Source organism: Penaeus japonicus, unplaced genomic scaffold (genome assembly GCF_977035675.1).
Source record: "Penaeus japonicus unplaced genomic scaffold, GWHDUDI00000001_assembly GWHDUDI00000043, whole genome shotgun sequence".
NCBI classification, from domain to species: Eukaryota; Metazoa; Arthropoda; class Malacostraca; order Decapoda; family Penaeidae; genus Penaeus; species Penaeus japonicus.
This window is the reverse complement of record NW_028234445.1, coordinates 1651401-1668900: the sequence shown is the minus strand read 5'-3', so window position 1 is coordinate 1668900 and position 17500 is coordinate 1651401. Positions and strand designations below refer to the sequence as shown.

Genomic DNA, 17500 nt, shown 5'->3' with positions numbered 1-17500 from the left:
CAGCAAAATTATCAATAATGACAAGAGGAAGGATAACCTATGATAATAATTTCAATAGAAATAGCAGTAATATGAATAATTAAAATAGTGATAATTCTAACTATAACAATAATAATAATAATAATAATAATAGCAATGATATGTTTAAAATCATATATAAGAAAAATTGAAGTAAAAACAAAAATGATACCAATAATGAAAAGAGTAAATGAGGAAGAAAAAAGATGAATGATGAAAAGTGACAATTAAAAAAGAAAATTCTTGAAATAATAATAAAAATGTAATTGTAATAAATGATAATAAAAATGAATATTTTTATGATAATATTAATCATAACATTGAAATTCATATGATAAATGATAATGAATAAGTAACATTTACAAATAACTCAAATAAACATAAGGAATGGATAAATAGAAAAGAATAATGAATGATGAAGAAATAAGAAAAACTGATGATAGATGTATCCTTATTAGATCTGAATAATAATTGTTATAAATTTCCACAGAGACAAAGATGAGAAAAGAAACAAAACCAAAATTCTTCTGGTGCCTTTAAGAAGTCACTCGCTTTCCAATCGCCTTACCATACTTATCCTTGGCGTACACTTCTCCGCCTTTCTCGAGGAGCGTCTCTGCAACAGCATGATGGCCATTGCCGGAAGCATAGTGTAAGGGAGTCCCACCTGAGGGAGGAAGATGCTTGTGTTAGACGTCTGTCTGTGAGTAATGAGTGTGAGAAGGGAAGTGAGGATGACAATGCAAAGGTGAATGTGAGTGAGAATGACAGTGAGAAGGTGAATGTGAGGGAGAATGAGACTAGTTTTCGGAATGAGATTAATAGAGATGATTAGGGTGATAAGGGTAAGGGCTAGGAATAGTATGGATATTTTGAATATTAATAAAATTGCAAATACTTAGAATGTTAATGAAAATAAGAATTATGAAAAGGTCTAGAAACAAGAAGGAAAAGAAAAAAATATATATGTATGATAATGAGAAAGAATATTATAATGAAAATGAATGTTTGATAATTATTTATCAGTAATATATATTTTTTATATATATACAATATATATAATATAGAGAATTATACAGAAATATAGAGTACATGTATAAATTATACATGTGGGGTTTTCTTGCCACATTCGTGCAGTAAATAAAGATGTTCTTTAGCCATTGAAACACGTGGTGGTGTTGAGCGTCTGCTAATTTATTCAGAAAATCATATTGATATAAAATGATTTACACTTCTGTTTACATGCAGTTAAAATATATAGTCTTCATAATGGAAAAACATACACCTGATAAATGGTGTAACATAAACAAAACATGTCTTTCTTGTAGTAAATAAGCGTAAAATAAAAAACATCAAATATTGGTGGAACATGGGAGACATTACGTATGTCAAAGAAAACGGACCCGCCGTTCGGGGGGACTTAACTAAACTTTTATATTTCTAAATTTATTACTATCATTATTCATCATCACCATTATTATTATCATTGTAATCATAAATATGTCATTAACATTATCATTAGTTCTATTATCATCATGAAAGTGTTATCATCAACAATTTCAGTGATGATTACTTTATCATTAATATTGTTATCATTACCTCCATCAACATCATGAAACTTTTCATTATCATCACTATTGTTGTTGCTTTTGTTGCCATTACTTTCTCCATTATCATCATTGTCTTTGTCATCACTGACAAAGACCTCGCAACAACACCACCAACAAAAGCATGTAGGAGAACAAGAACAGGATCACCATCAAAATAACAATAATAAGAAGGATGATAACAATTGATAATTTAATAAAAATGGGAGTAACAATAATACTAATAGTAATGAAATAATAATGATAATATGAATAGGACCATTGATGATGATTATGATTAATGATGAGGATGATCAAATTTCTTTTAGATAATCATGAAATAATAATGATATTATCAATAATAATTGAAATCATCATACTTATTATTATCAGAATTGTTATAACTAATTATTATAACATTTATATTATAAAGAAACAGAAAAAAACTATTTATTTCTATTTTATAGAATAACCTATGAAAATATTTTATTGAAAAATTCATAGAATAAAGAAATAAATATCAATAAAATTAATCATAAAAGATGATAAAGATTCCCTATTCAAATTATAACAATAATTGTTATAAAATTCCATAAAGACAAAGAAGAGAAAAGAAACAAAAGCAAAATTCTTCTGGCGCCTTAAAGAAGTCACTCGCTTTCCAATCGCCTTACCATACTTATCCTTGGCGTTCACTTCTCCGCCCTTCTCGAGGAGCGTCTCTACAACAGCATCATGGCCATTGCCGGAAGCAAGGTGTAAGGGAGTCCCACCTGAGGGAGGAAGATGCTTGTGTTAGACGTCTGTTTGTGAGTAATGAGTGTGAGAAGGGAAGTGAGGATGACAATGCGAAGGTGAATGAGAGTGAGAATAAACATGAGAAGGTGAATGAGTGAGAATGACAATGTGAATGTGAGTGAGTGAGAATGACAGTAAGAAGGTGAATGCGAGTGAAAATGAGACTAGTTTTTAGGAATGAATAAGGTGATAAGGATAAGGGCAAGGAATAGTATGAATATTTTGAATATTAATAAAATTGCAAATAATAAGAAAGTAACTGAAAATAACAATTAGGAAAAGGCATAGAAATGAAAAGGAAAAAAAATGCGTATGATTATAAGAAGGAATATTTTAATGAAAAAGAACGTTTGATAATCATTTATCAAAAAAAAAATATATATATTACTATGATAATCATCATTATTGTTGTTGCATATGTTGCCATTACTTTCTCCATTATCATTGTCATTGTCATCACTGACAAAGACCTCGCAACAACACCACCAACAAAAGCATGTAGGAGAACAAGAACAGGATCACCATCAAAATAACAATAATAAGAAGGATGATAACAATTGATAATTTAATAGAAATAGGAGTAATAATAATAGTAATCCTATTGAAATAATAATGATAATATGAATAGCACCATTGATGATGATTATGATCATATTTCTTTTAGATAATCATGAAAATAATAATGATAATATCAATAATAATTAAGATGATCATACTTATTATTATCATAATTAATTTAACTAATCATTATAAAATTTATAGTATAAAGAAATATAGAAAAATCTATTAATTTCTATTTTATAAAATAATCTATGAAAATATTTTATTGAAAAATTCATAGAATAAAGAAATAAATATCAATAAAATTAATGATAAAATATGAAAAAGATTCCCTTATTAAATCATAACAATAATTGTTATAAAATTCCACAAAGACAAAGATGAGAAAAGAAACAAAAGCAAAATTCTTCTGGTGCCTTTAAGAAGTCACTCGCTTTCCAATCGCCTTACCAAATGGATTCTTGGCGTTCACTTCTCCGCCCTTCTCGAGGAGCGTCTCTGCAACAGCATGATGGCCGTTCTCGGAAGCAAGGTGTAAGGGAGTCCTACCTGAGGGAGGAAGATGCTTGTGTTAGACGTCTGTTTGTGAGTAATGAGCGTGAGAAGGGAAGTGAGGATGACAATGCGAAGGTGAATGTGAGTGAGAATTACAGGAAGAAGGTGAATGTGAGTGAGAATGACAATGAGAAGCTGAATGTGAGTGAGAATGACAATAAGGTAAATATGAGTGAGAATAAAAATGAAAAAGTGAAAGTGAGTGTGAATGAGAGTTCAAAGGTGAATATGAGTGAGAATGACAATGAGAAGCTGAATGTGAGTGCGAATGACAATAAGGTGAATATGAGTGAGAATGAAAATGAAAAAGTGAAAGTGTGTGAATGAGAGTTAAAAAGTGAATATGAGTGAGAATGACAGTGAGGTGAATGTGAGTGAGAATGATAGTGAGAAGGTGAATATGTGTGAGTGACAGTGAGAAGGTGAATGAGTGAGAATGACAATGATGAGGGGAATGTGAGTGAGAATGACAGTGAGAAAATGAATGTGAATGAGAATGACAATGAGAAGATGAATGTGAGTGAGAATGACAGTGAGCTGAATATGAGTGAGAATGAAAATAAGGTGAAAGGTAGTGAGAATGAATATGAGAAAGTGAATATGAGAGAGAATGACAGTGAGAAGTTGAATGTGAGTGAAAATGATAATGATATGGTGAATGTGAGTGAGAATAACAATGAGAAGGTGGATGTGAGTGAGAATGAAAGTGAGCTGAATGTGAGTGTGAATAAAAATAAAGTGAAAGTGAGTGAGAATGAATATGAGAAAGTGAATATGAGTGAGACTGAATGTGAGAAGCTGAATGTGAGTGATAATGATAATGAAGGTGAATGTGAGTGAGAATAAAAATGAGAAGGTGGATGTGAGTGAGAATGAAAGTAAGAAGGTGAATGTGAATGAGAATGACATGAGAAAGTGAATGTGAATAAGAATGACAGTGAGAAGGTGAATGTGAGTGAGCATGGCAATGAGGTGAATGTGAGTGAGAATGAAAGTTAGAAGGTGAATGTGAGTGAAAATGAGAAGTTGAATGTGAGTCAGAATGAAAATGAGAAGGTGAATGTCAGTGTGAATGACAATGAGAAGATGAATGTGAGTGAGAATGACCATGAGAAGGTGAATGCGAGTGAGAATGACATGAGAAGGTGAGTGTGAGTGAAAATGACAATGCGAAGGTGAATGTGAGTGAGAATGATAACGAGAAGGTGAATGTGAATGAGAATGACAATGAGAAGGTGAATGTGAGTGAGAATGATAATGATAAGGTGAAAGTGAGTGAGAATGATAATGATAAGGTGAATGTGAATGAGAATGACAGTGAGCTGAATGTGAGTGAGAATAAAAATAAGGTGACAGTGAGTGAGAATGAATATGAGAAAGTGAATATGAGTGAGAATGAATGTGAGAAGCTGAATGTGAGTGATAATGATAATGATAAGGTGAATGTGAGTGAGAATAAAAATGAGAAGGTGGATGTGAGTGAGAATGACAATGAGAAGGTTAATGTGAGTGAGAATGACAGTAAGAAGGTGAATGTGAATGAGAATGACATGAGAAAGTGAATGTGAATAAGAATGACAGTGAGAAGGTGAATGTGAGTGAGCATGACAATGAGGTGAATGTGAGTGAGAATGACAATGAGAAGGTGAATATGACTGAGAATGAAAATAAGGTAATTGTGAGTGAGGATGACAATGAGAAGGTGAATGTGAGTGAGAATGACAATGAGAAGGTGAATGTGAGTGAGAATGAAAGTTAGAAGGTGAATGTGAGTGCAAATGAGAAGTTGAATGTGAGTCAGAATGAAAATGAGAAGGTGAATGTCAGTTTGAATGACAATGAGAAGATGAATGTGAGTGAGAATGAAAATGAGAGAGTGAATGTGAGTGAAAATGAAAATGAGAAGGCAGATGTGAGTGAGAATGACAATGAGAAGATGAATGTGAGTGAGAATGACAATTGGAAGGTGAATGTGAGTGAGAATGACAATGAGGTGAATGTGAGTGAGAATGACAATGAGAAGGTTAATATGAATGAGAATGAAAGTGAGAAGGTGAATGTGAGTGAGAATGACAATGAAAAGGTGAATGCGAGTGAGAATGACATGAGAAGGTGAGTGTGAGTGAAAATGACAATGCGAAGGTGAATGTGAGTGAGAATGATAACGAGCAGGTTAATGTGAGTGAGAATGACAATGTGAAGGTGAAAGTGAGTGAGAATGATAATGATAAGGTGAATGTGAGTGAGAATGACAGTGAGAAGGTGAATGTGAGTAAGAATGACAATGAGAAGGTGAATGTGGATGAGAATGATAATGAAAAGGTGAATGTGAGTGAGAATGACAATGAGAAGGTGAATGTAAGTGAGAATGACAGTGAGAAGATGAATGTGAGTGAGAATGACAATAAGAAAGTGAATGTGAGTGAGAAAGACAATGAGAAGGTGGATGTGAATAAGAATGACAGTGAGAAAGTGAATGTGAATAAGAATGACAGTGAGAAGATGAATGTGAGTGAGCATGACAATGAGGTGAATGTGAGTGAGAATGACAATGAGAAGGTGAATATGACTGAGAATAAAAATAAGGTAATTATGAGTGAGAATGACAATGAGAAGGTTAATGTGAGTGAGAATGACAATGAGAAGGTGAATGTGAGTGAGAATGAAAGTTAGAAGGTGAATGTGAGTGTAAATGAGAAGTTTAATGTGAGTCAGAATGAAAATGAGAAGGTGAATGTCAGTGTGAATGACAATGAGAAGATGAATGTGAGTGAGAATGAAAATGAGAAAGTGAATGTGAGTGAAAATGAAAATGAGAAGGCAGATGTGAGTGAGAATGACAATGAGAAGATGAATGTGAGTGAGAATGACAATTGGAAGGTGAATGTGAGTGAGAATGACAATGAGGTGAATGTGAGTGAGAATGACAATGAGAAGGTTAATATGAATGAGAATGAAAGTGAGAAGGTGAATGTGAATGAGAATGACAATGAGAAGGTGAATGCGAGTGAGAATGACATGAGAAGGTGAGTGTGAGTGAAAATGACAATGCGAAGGTGAATGTGAGTGAGAATGATAACGAGAAGGTGAATGTGAGTGAGAATGACAATGTGAAGGTGAAAGTGAGTGAGAATGATAATGATAAGGTGAATGTGAGTGAGAATGACAGTGAGAAGGTGAATGTGAGTAAGAATGACAATGAGAAGGTGAATGTGGATGAGAATGATAATGAAAAGGTGAATGTGAGTGAGAATGACAATGAGAAGGTGAATGTAAGTGAGAATGACAGTGAGAAGATGAATGTGAGTGAGAATGACAATAAGAAAGTGAATGTGAGTGAGAAAGACAATGAGAAGGTGAAGGTGAGTGAGAATGAAAATGAGAATGTGAAAGTGAGTGTGAATGACAATTAAAAGGTGAATGTGAATGAGAATGACAGTAAGGTGAATGTGAGTGAGAATGAAAATGAGGTGAATGTGAGTGAGAATGAAAATAAGGAGAATGTGAGTGATATTGACAGTGAGAATGTGAATGTGAGTGAGATTGACAATGAGAAGGTGAATGTGAGTGAGAATGACGGTGAGCAGGTGAATGTGAGTGAGAATGATAATGAGAAGGTGAATGTGAGTGAGAATGACAATGAGAAGGGGAATGTGAGTGAGAATTATAATAAGAAGGGGAATGTGAGTGAGAATGACAATCAGAATGTAAATGTGAGTTAAAATGATAATGAGAAGGTTAATGTGAGTAAGAAGGACAATGAAAAGATGAATGTGAGTGAGAATGACAATGAGAAGTTGAATGCGAGTGAGAATGGCAATGAGAATGTGAGTGAAAGAATGACAATGAAAAGGTGAATGTGAGTGAGAGTGAGAATGAAAATGAGAAGGTGAATGTGAGTGAGAATGACATAAGAAGGAGAATACGAGTGAGAATGACAATGAAAAGATGAATCAGTGAGAATGACAATGAGAAGGTGAATGTGAGTAGGAATGACAAAGAGAAGGTGAATGTGGATGGGAATGAGAATGAAAAAATGAATGTGAGTGAGAATGACAATGCGAAGGTGAATGTGAGTGAGAATGACAATGAGAAGGGGAATGTGAATGAGAATGACAATGAGAAGGCGAATGTGAGTAAGAATGATAGAGAAGGTGAATGAGTGAGAATGACAATGAGAAGGTGAATGTGAGTGAGAATGACAATGAGAAGGTGAATGTGAGTGAGAATGATGATGAGAAGGTGAATGAGTGAGAAAGACTATGAGGAAGTGAATGAGTAAGAATGACAATGAGAGGGTGAATGAGTGAAAATGATAATTAGAAGGTGAATGAGTGAGAATGACAATGAGAAGGTGAATGTGAGTAGGAATGACAATGAAAAGGTGAATGTGGATGAGAATGATAATGAAAAGATGAATGTGAGTGAGAATGACAATGAGAAGGTGAATGTGAGTAGGAATGACAATGAGAAGGTGAATGTGGATGAGAATGATAATTAAAAGATGAATGTGAGTGATAATGACAATGAGAAGGTGAATGTGAGTGAGAATGACAATGAGAAGGTGAATGTGAGTGAGAATGACAATGAGAAGGTGAATGACTGAGAATGACAATGAGAAGGTGAATGACTGAGACTGACAATGAGAAGGTGAATGTGAGTGAGAATGACAATGAGAAGGTGAATGACTGAGAATGACAATGAGAAGGTGAATGAGTGAGAATGACAATGAGAAGGTGAATGAGTGAGATTGACAATGAGAAGGTGAATGTGAGTGAGAATGACAATGAGAAGGTGAATGTGAGTGAGAATGACAATGAGAAGGTGAATGTGAGTGAGAATGACAAAGAGAAGGTGAATGTGAGTGAGAATGACAATGAGAAGGTGAATCTGAGTGAGAATGACAATGAGAAGGTAAATGTGAAAGAGAATGACAGTGAGAAGGTGAAGGTGAGTGAGAATGACAATAAGAAGGTGAATGTGAGTGAAAATGAAAATGAGGTGAATGTGAGTCAGAGTGAAAATGAAAATGAGAAGATGAATGTGAGTGAGAATGACAATGAGAAGGTGAATGTGAGAGAGATTGAGAATGACAATAAGAAGGTGAATATGAATGAGAATGACATGAGAAGGTGGATGCGAGTGAGAATGACAGAAAGTAGGTAAATGAGTGAGAATGACAATGAGGAGGTGGATATGAGTGAGAATGACAATGAGAAGGTGAATGAATCTGAATGACAAAGGGAAGGTGAATGTGAGTGAGAATGACAACGAGAAGGTGAATGTGAGTTAGAATGACAATGAGAAGGTGAATGTGAGTGAGGATGACAATGAGAAGGTGAATGTGAGTGAGGATGACAATGAGAAGGTGAATAAGTTAGAATGACAATGAGAAGGTGAATGGCCATTAAAGGAAGCACAGTGTAAGGGAGTTTCATCTGAGGGAGGAAGAAGCTTCTGTTAGACGTCTGTTTGTGAGTAATGAGCGTGAGAAGGGAAGTGAGGATGACAATGCGAAGGTGAATGTGAGTGAGAATGACAGTAAGAAGGTGAATGCGAGTGAAAATGACAATGAGAAGGTGAATGTCAGTGAGAATAACAATCAGAAGGTGATTGTGAGGGAGAATGAGTCTAGTTTTAGGAATGAGATTAATAGAGATGATTAGGGTGATAAGGGTAAGGGCTAGGAATAGTATGAATATTTTGAATATTAATAAAATTGCAAATACTAAGAATGTTAATGAAAATAAGAATTATGAAAAGGTATAGAAACAATGAGATAATGAGAAAGAATATTATAATGAAAATGAATGTTTGATAATCATTTATCAATAATATATAAATATTTTTTTATTACTATGATAATTATTGTAATTTTTATTGTTTTTATTATTATATTTACGAACACCATTGCAATAATAACAGTAATCATGATAGCTATAATGATAGCAATGGTAATAAAATGATAAAAAATATCAATCATAATGATAGAAATATTGGTAAAGATAATTATGACAATAACATGAATAATAATGATAATGAGGAAGATAAAAATAATAATGAAGATAATAATAATGATAATTCTTATAATAATGATAATTATATAATATTGATAATGATAATAATGATAATGTAAATATTAATGATGATAAAAATAATAACATCGATGATGATAACCATTATTATTATCATTGTTATCATAAATAAGTCATTACCATTATCATTAGTTCTATTATCATCATGAAAGTGTTATCATCAACATTATCAGTGATGATTACTTTATCATTAATATTGTTATCATTACCACCATCAACATTATGAAACTTTTCATTATCATCATTATTGTTGTTGCTTTTGTTGCCATTACTTTCTCCATTATCATCATTGTCATTGTCATCACTGACAAAGACCTCGCAACAACACCACCAACAAAAGCATGTAGGAGAACAAGAACAGGATCACCATCAAAATAACAATAATGAGAAGAAGAAGGATGATAACAATTGATAATTTAGTAGAAATGGGAGTAACAATGATAGTTATAGTAATGAAATAATAATGATAATATGAATAGCACCATTGATGATGATTATGATTGATGATGAGGATGATCATATTTCTTTTAGATAATTATGAAAATAATAATAATATCAATAATAATTAAGATGATCATACTTATTATTATCATAATTATTATAACTAATCATTATAACATTTATAGTATAAAGAAATATAGAAAAATCTATTTATTTCTATTTTATAAAATAATCTATGAAATTTTTTTTACTGAAAAATTCATAGAATAAAGAAATAAATATCAATAAAATTAATGATAAAAGATGAAAAACATTCCCTAATCAAATTATAACAATAATTGTTATAAAATTCCATGAAGACAAAGAAGAGAAAAGAAACAAAAGCAAAATTCTTCTGGTGCCTTTAAGAAGTCACTCGCTTTCCAATCGCCTTACCATAACTATCCTTGGCGTTCACTTCTCCGCCCTTCTCGAGGAGCGTCTCTGCAACAGCATGATGGCCGTTCCAGGAAGCCCAGTGTAAGGGAGTCAGACCTGAGGGAGGAAGATGCTTCTGTTAGACGTCTGTTTGTGAGTAATGAGCGTGAGAAGGGAAGTGAGGATGACAATGCGAAGGTGAATGTGAGTGAAAATGACAATGAGAAGCTGAATGTAAGTGAGAATGACAATAAGGTGAATATGAGTGAGAATAAAAATGAAAAAGTGAAAGTGAGTGTGAATGAGAGTTAAAAAGTGAATATGAGTGAGAATGACAGTGAGGTGAATGTGAGTGAGAATGACAGTGAGAAGGTGAATATGTGTGAGAGTGACAGTGAGAAGGTGAATGAGTGAGAATGACAATGATAAGGGGAATGTGAGTGAGAATGACAGTGAGAAGGTGAATATAAGTGAGAATGACAATGAGAAGCTGAATGTGAGTGAGAATGACAATAAGGTGAATATGAGTGAGAATGAAAATGAAAAAGTGAAAGTGAGTGTGAATGAGAGTTAAAAAGTGAATATGAGTGAGAATGACAGTGAGATGAATGTGAGTGAGAATGACAGTGAGAAGGTGAATATAAGTGAGAATGACAATGAGAAGCTGAATGTAAGTGAGAATGACAATAAGGTGAATATGAGTGAGAATGAAAATGAAAAAGTGAAAGTGAGTGTGAATGAGAGTTAAAAAGTGAATATGAGTGAGAATGACAGTGAGATGAATGTGAGTGAGAATGACAGTGAGAAGGTGAATATGTGTGAGTGACAGTGAGAAGGTGAATGAGTGAGAATGACAATGATGAGGGGAATGTGAGTGAGAATGACAGTGAGAAAGTGAATGTGAATGAGAATGACAATGAGAAGGTGAATGTGAGTGAGAATGACAGTGAGCTGAATGTGAGTGAGAATGAAAATAAGGTGAAAGTGAGTGAGAATGACAGTCAGAAGTTGAATGTGAGTGAAAATAATAATGATAAGGTGAATGTGAGTGAGAATAACAATGAGAAGGTGGATGTGAGTGAGAATGAAAATGAGAAAGTGAATGTGAGTGAGAATGACAATGAGAAGGTGAATGTGAGTGAGAATGACAGTGAGCTGAATGTGAGTGAGAACAAAAATAAGGTGAAAGTGAGTGAGAATGAATATGAGAAAGTGAATATGAGTGAGACCGACAGTGAGAAGCTGAATGTGAGTGATAATGAGAATGATAAGGTGAATGTGAGTGAGAATAAAAATGAGAAGGTGGATGTGAGTGAGAATGACAATGAGAAGGTGAATGTGAGTGAGAATGACAGTGAGAAGGTGAATGTGAATAAGAATGACAGTGAGAGTGAATGTGAATAAGAATGACAGTGAGAAGGTGAATGTGAGTGAGCATGACAATGAGGTGAATGTGAGTGAGAATGACAATGAGAAGATGAATATGACTGAGAATGAAAATAAGGTAATTATGAGTGAGAATGACAATGAGAAGGTGAATGGAGTGAGAATGACAATGAGAAGGTGAATGTGAATGAGAATGAAAGTTAGAAGGTGAATGTGAGTGAAAATAAGAAGTTGAATGTGAGTGAGAATGAAAATGAGAAGGTGAATGTCAGTGTGAATGACAATGAGAAGATGAATGTGAGTGAGAATGAAAATGAGAAAGTGAATGTGAGTGAAAATGAAAATGAGAAGGCAGATGTGAGTGAGAATGACAATGAGAAGATGAATGTGAGTGAGAATGACAATTAGAAGGTGAATGTGAGTGAGAATGACAATGAGGTGAATGTGAGTGAGAATGACAATGAGAAGGTTAATATGAATGAGAATGAAAGTGAGAAGGTGAATGTGAGTGAGAATGACAATGAGAAGGTGAATGCGAGTGAGAATGACATGAGAAGGTGAGTGTGAGTGAAAATGACAATGCAAAGGTGAATGTGAGTGAGAATGATAACGAGAAGGTGAATGTGAGTGAGAATGACAATGTGAAGGTGAATGTGAGTAGGAATGACAATGAGAAGGTGAATGTGGATGAGAATGATAATGAAAAGGTGAATGTGAGTGAGAATGACAATGGCAAGGTGAATGTGAGTGAGAATGGTAATGAGAAGTTGAATGTGAGTTAGAATGACAATAAGAAAGTGAATGTGAGTGAGAAAGACAATGAGAAGGTGAAGGTGAGTGAGAATGAAAATGAGAATGTGAAAGTGAGTGTGAATGACAATTAAAAGGTGAATGTGAATGAGAATGATAGTGAGGTGAATGTGAGTGAGAATGAAAATGAGGTGAATGTGAGTGAGAATGAAAATAAGGAGAATGTGAGTGATAATGACAGTGAGAATGTGAATGTGAGTGAGATTGACAATGAAAAGGTGAATGTGAGTGAGAATGACGGTGAGCAGGTGAATGTGAGTGAGAATGATAATGAGAAGGTGAATGTGAGTGAGAATGACAATGAGAAGGGAATGTGAGTGAGAATTATAATAAGAAGGGGAATGTGAGTGAGAATGACAATCAGAATGTAAATGTGAGTAAAAATGATAATGAGAAGGTGAATGTGAGTAAGAAGGACAATGAAAAGATGAATGTGAGTGAGAATGACAATGAGAAGTTGAATGCGAGTGAGAATGGCAATGAGAATGTGAGTGAGTGAGAATGACAATGAAATGGTGAATGTGAGTGAGAGTGAGAATGAAAATGAGAAGGTGAATGTGAGTGAGAATGACATAAGAAGGAGAATACGAGTGAGAATGACAATGAGAAGGTGAATCAGTGAGAATGACAATGAGAAGGTGAATGTGAGTAGGAATGACAATGAGAAGTGTAAGGGAGTTTCATCTGAGGGAGGAAGATGCTTCTGTTAGACGTTTGTTTGTGAGTAATGAATGTGAGAAGGGAAGTGAGGATGACAATGCGAAGGTGAATGTGAGTGAGAATGACAGTAAGAAGGTGAATGCGAGTGAAAATGACAATGAGAAGGTGAATGTCAGTGAGAATAACAATCAGAAGGTGAATGTGAGTGAGAATGACAATGAGAAGGTGAATGTGAGTGAGGATGGCAGTGAAAGGTGAATGTGAGTGAGAATGACAAGGAGAAGGTGAATGTGAGTGAGAATGTCCGTGAGATAATGATCATAATAATATTAATAATAATATTAGTTATGAAAATAATAATGAAGATATCAATGATGTTGATAATAATAATTCATAAAAATAACAACAATGAATGGCAATGAATATTATCACATAGCTAGAGAGGTAAGAATCATTATAAAATTATTATGAGAGAATTAATAGATTACTTATAATAGAAGGATATAATGACAAATGGAATGGAGATATATGTGGACACGAATTAACATGATAATGACAATGTTAATGATACTTGGAATGAGGGTGTAAGTAAATGATAATGATGAAAATGATGCATATAAAGTCAATGTAAAGTAATATTAATATGACAGTGATAGTGATAGTGAGTAATTTAAAATGAGAATCCAAAATATCATGAAGGGAAAGTGAAAATGATATTAATGATATGAATAAAGAAAGTGATCACATTGAGAGCTACAAAAAATAAAGTGATTATTTATAATGAGAATAAGTATAGCAAAATATGAAATATAAGACGAAATGAGGCAATAATGAGAATGAAAAGGAAAAGGATAGAATGGATTATAAGACAAGGAATGAAAATACTAATGATATTATTTTCCTGAAAGATATAAGAATAATTTGGAAAGTGGTTACAAGGATGAATAGAACTAGAACAAGAAAAAAAACAATTCACAGAGTGGAAAGAGATGGGAACAACACTTATGATGAGAATGAGAAGAAAAAGGAGTGACAAGCTACTCAATATTCTTAGGAATGAGAATGAAAAAATATTAGTGAGAATGATAAAGAGAATAGGAAGGGGAAAGATAATGAAAATTATTGATATAAAGATAATGAGTAAAGATGGAGGATAGATAATTTAAATAATAATGCATCATCTTCGTGTCCTTTGGAAAGGCATTACTCGGCAGCTGCCTCTAGAATACCCAACATTATCTCTCTTCTACTTCGAACCAAACAAAGATGCGGTATACTACTATTGTGCTGGCTTAATATTGACATCAAGAAAGAGCTGGCGCTTGTGGAAGGAGGCAACATCTCTTGCCTTAATTTGGACCTTTTCTAGGGGACATTCTTATAAGAAATGGAAATAGCACGTGGCTTAAACATTTCTCTCAGCTCCAAAATGGCAAGTCCCCAGCAACATCCATTCGAACTGTCGGAACAAACAGCGTTTGCTTTTACGTTCGTCATCTGTTGCGATTAAATCAGCTGTCCAATGTGTCTTTCTTCCACAGCAACAAGAGCCAGTAGCCAGCCAGGTACAATGGCAACAGTATTGGGCTATGTAGCTTGTTGCTATGAAAACTGTCTCTCTCACTCCAAGCGACTAATGCTCTTTCTCACACAGCTGACTCTTTGCTAGGCCCACTCGGACTGTACTCTCATGGTTAGGCCACTGGGACTGTCTCCACTCCAAGTTAGGGAACATGAATAATCGTATATACTATATATCTATATCTATATATTATTTATATATAGGATATATATGGATATATGTTATTATATTATATATGTCTAATTATATGTTATATATAAATTAAGATTATATATTATTTATTATATAGAATATATAGTCAAATAATATGTCTAAATATATATATATATATTATATAGACATATATGTCAAGATATGTCTATATAATATATAGTAGGATATATAAATATATATATAGATAGATAAATAATATAGGAATAGATATAGACATGTAGGGCAATATGAATGTCTAGTTATATATATATAATATTATATATATAATATATCTAGATTATACTAATATATATATATATATATTTATATAATACATTCGTCATCAGTAGACTTCTGGCCATCAAAAGCCAGCACAATTAATTTCTTAACTTCACACACGAGCCAAAAATGAAAAGTCGAAATGGACTTTCGTAAAAGCATTGCTATTGCTGGCTTACCCAAGATCCGTGTACCCAAGAAAGTCGAGAGGGCGCCTTTAGATCTAGGGAGCCGGAGGCGGTCTGGCAGCCAGTCGGCGTCGCCTGCTTCCACCAGAGCAACGCTGAAAGGGAAAAGGCTATGGTCAGGACTTCCACTTCCACATGGACGAGTATCTTAATGCCTATACAACAAAGGAAAAAATAAAGGAAAATAACTCCCATATGCCCAAGGCCTTTTTCGCTTTCTTTTCACGTTGTTTTGTTCTTATTTTTAGCAGGAAATTTTGTCCATGTCACACGCCTAAGTGTCATAGCTAACTGTATAATTTCACAGGTCAGACTGTGTGCTCCCTTCGAGTACGTCCATATTCAACTCCTCTCTATAGGCCGCTCACGGCTGTGTTGACTTAGCTTTGAGAATAAAGACACACCCAACCCCCTCCCGCGTACGTAGAGGCCACAACCCACTTTCTCTCTCTCTCTATCTAACTCTAACTCTATCTCTCTCTAATACTCAGCGTCCTAAAATCATCTATCTCATTTCATCTATGAAAGTCTAGTCCTTTCGCTTCCAGTCATCTCTATGCTTCCCTTCACCCTCTGTCTATTTCCTAGTTTCTCTACTTTTACTTCCATGTCCCCTCATTTCTCATTTATTCTGCCTTTTACTTTCAACCCAACTCAGTCTCTTCTCTGCCCTGGTTTCTTCATCCCATATTTCTTTTATTTCTATCTCTTCTTTTCGTTCTCTCTCTTCTCCTCTTCTTATCTTGTTTACTTTTCCTCCTCCCACCTCTTTGCCTCTTTCACCTTCCTCTCTTCCCTATCATCTCTCTCTCCTTTTTTTTTTCCCTATGTTTTTTTTAATATTCATCTGTCATCCTTTACATTTTTTTTACTCCTCTCTCCCTCTCACTCTCTTCTCTCTCGCTCTTTCTCTCTCTCTCATCTTCCTCTTCCCTCTCTCCCTCTCCATCTCCCCCCCACTCTCTCCCCCTCTCCCCTCCCCCCCTCGCCTCCCCCCCCCCCTCTTCTCTTTCTTACGTCTCTCTCCCCCTCCCCCCCTCGTCCCTCTCCCCCCCCCCCCCCTCTCTCTCTCTCTTCTCTCTCTCTCTCTTAACTCTCCCTAATAACTCTCCCTAACACTCCTCCCCTTAGAATGTCTGCCTGTGGTGTGTGAGACTTACACGTTCCCGCATTGCTTGTGGGATTGTCATTCCGTTGGCTGTTGGTGCTGGAGGTAACGAGTCTCTGAGGAAGCACATTACCTTTACTTAAATATTAGATTAATTCTAAGGAAGCCCAATTGACAATATGTGCTAATGAATAAAGAAAAAAAAGATCAGTAGTAAACAATGAGAAATTATTAGTATTTGAGTTTTGCAATCCACACCAGGGCAATTTTAATATCATGTTTTTTATATCTTATTCACTTATTTCGTTGATTATTGTTCTCTGTGTGTATTCATATCTTACTTTAAAACAAAAAAGCGGAATTGTATTTTCATTAGTATTAGTAATAATCTTCAACTATAGAGAAGGGTAGTTGAGGAACAGAACTCAAATGTTCACAAGATGCATGGCACATACAAACACTAAAAGACACTACTCACATACACATATGGGTTGCTGAACCAAAACGTGAGCACATAGTCAAATCCACACTCAGACAATCCACACACACACTCAAACACACATACACAGAATACACCCACAGATATGTGTACTGGTATGTATGTATATATATGTTATATATAATGTATGTTAATATATATATATATATATATATATATATATATAGAAGATATTTTTATTAAATTATATAAAAACACTCACAGACATACTTCGCATACATATAAACACACCACGCAATCAAAAACACATACAGCACAAAAACATACACAAACCAAGTTCCAAACACACAAACCATAGACATACACTTAGACACAAGTCACAACC

General features: G+C 34.4%; 2 protein-coding genes and 1 long non-coding RNA gene across 4 annotated transcripts in view; 1 reads left to right on the top strand and 2 right to left on the bottom strand.

Annotated features, from left to right (window-relative positions):
• The window catches only part of LOC122246354 (uncharacterized), a 1434769-nt gene that overhangs the window by 566040 nt on the left and 851229 nt on the right, over nucleotides 1–17500 (bottom strand). The gene's annotated exons all lie outside the window — the stretch shown is intronic.
• Nucleotides 1–17500, top strand: part of LOC122263496 (uncharacterized) — a 1386165-nt gene that overhangs the window by 789099 nt on the left and 579566 nt on the right. The window lies entirely within an intron of this gene.
• The window catches only part of LOC147466571 (uncharacterized), a 113546-nt gene that overhangs the window by 38472 nt on the left and 57574 nt on the right, over nucleotides 1–17500 (bottom strand). Inside the window, exon 5 of one of the 2 annotated variants that reach the window (XR_015190841.1) lies at nucleotides 10482–10588. The exons of the other annotated variant lie outside the window; for it this stretch is intronic. This is a non-coding gene — a long non-coding RNA (uncharacterized LOC147466571). Of the gene's footprint in view, nucleotides 1–10481; nucleotides 10589–17500 lie in introns of those variants that run through there. 2 annotated transcript variants of the gene reach the window in all.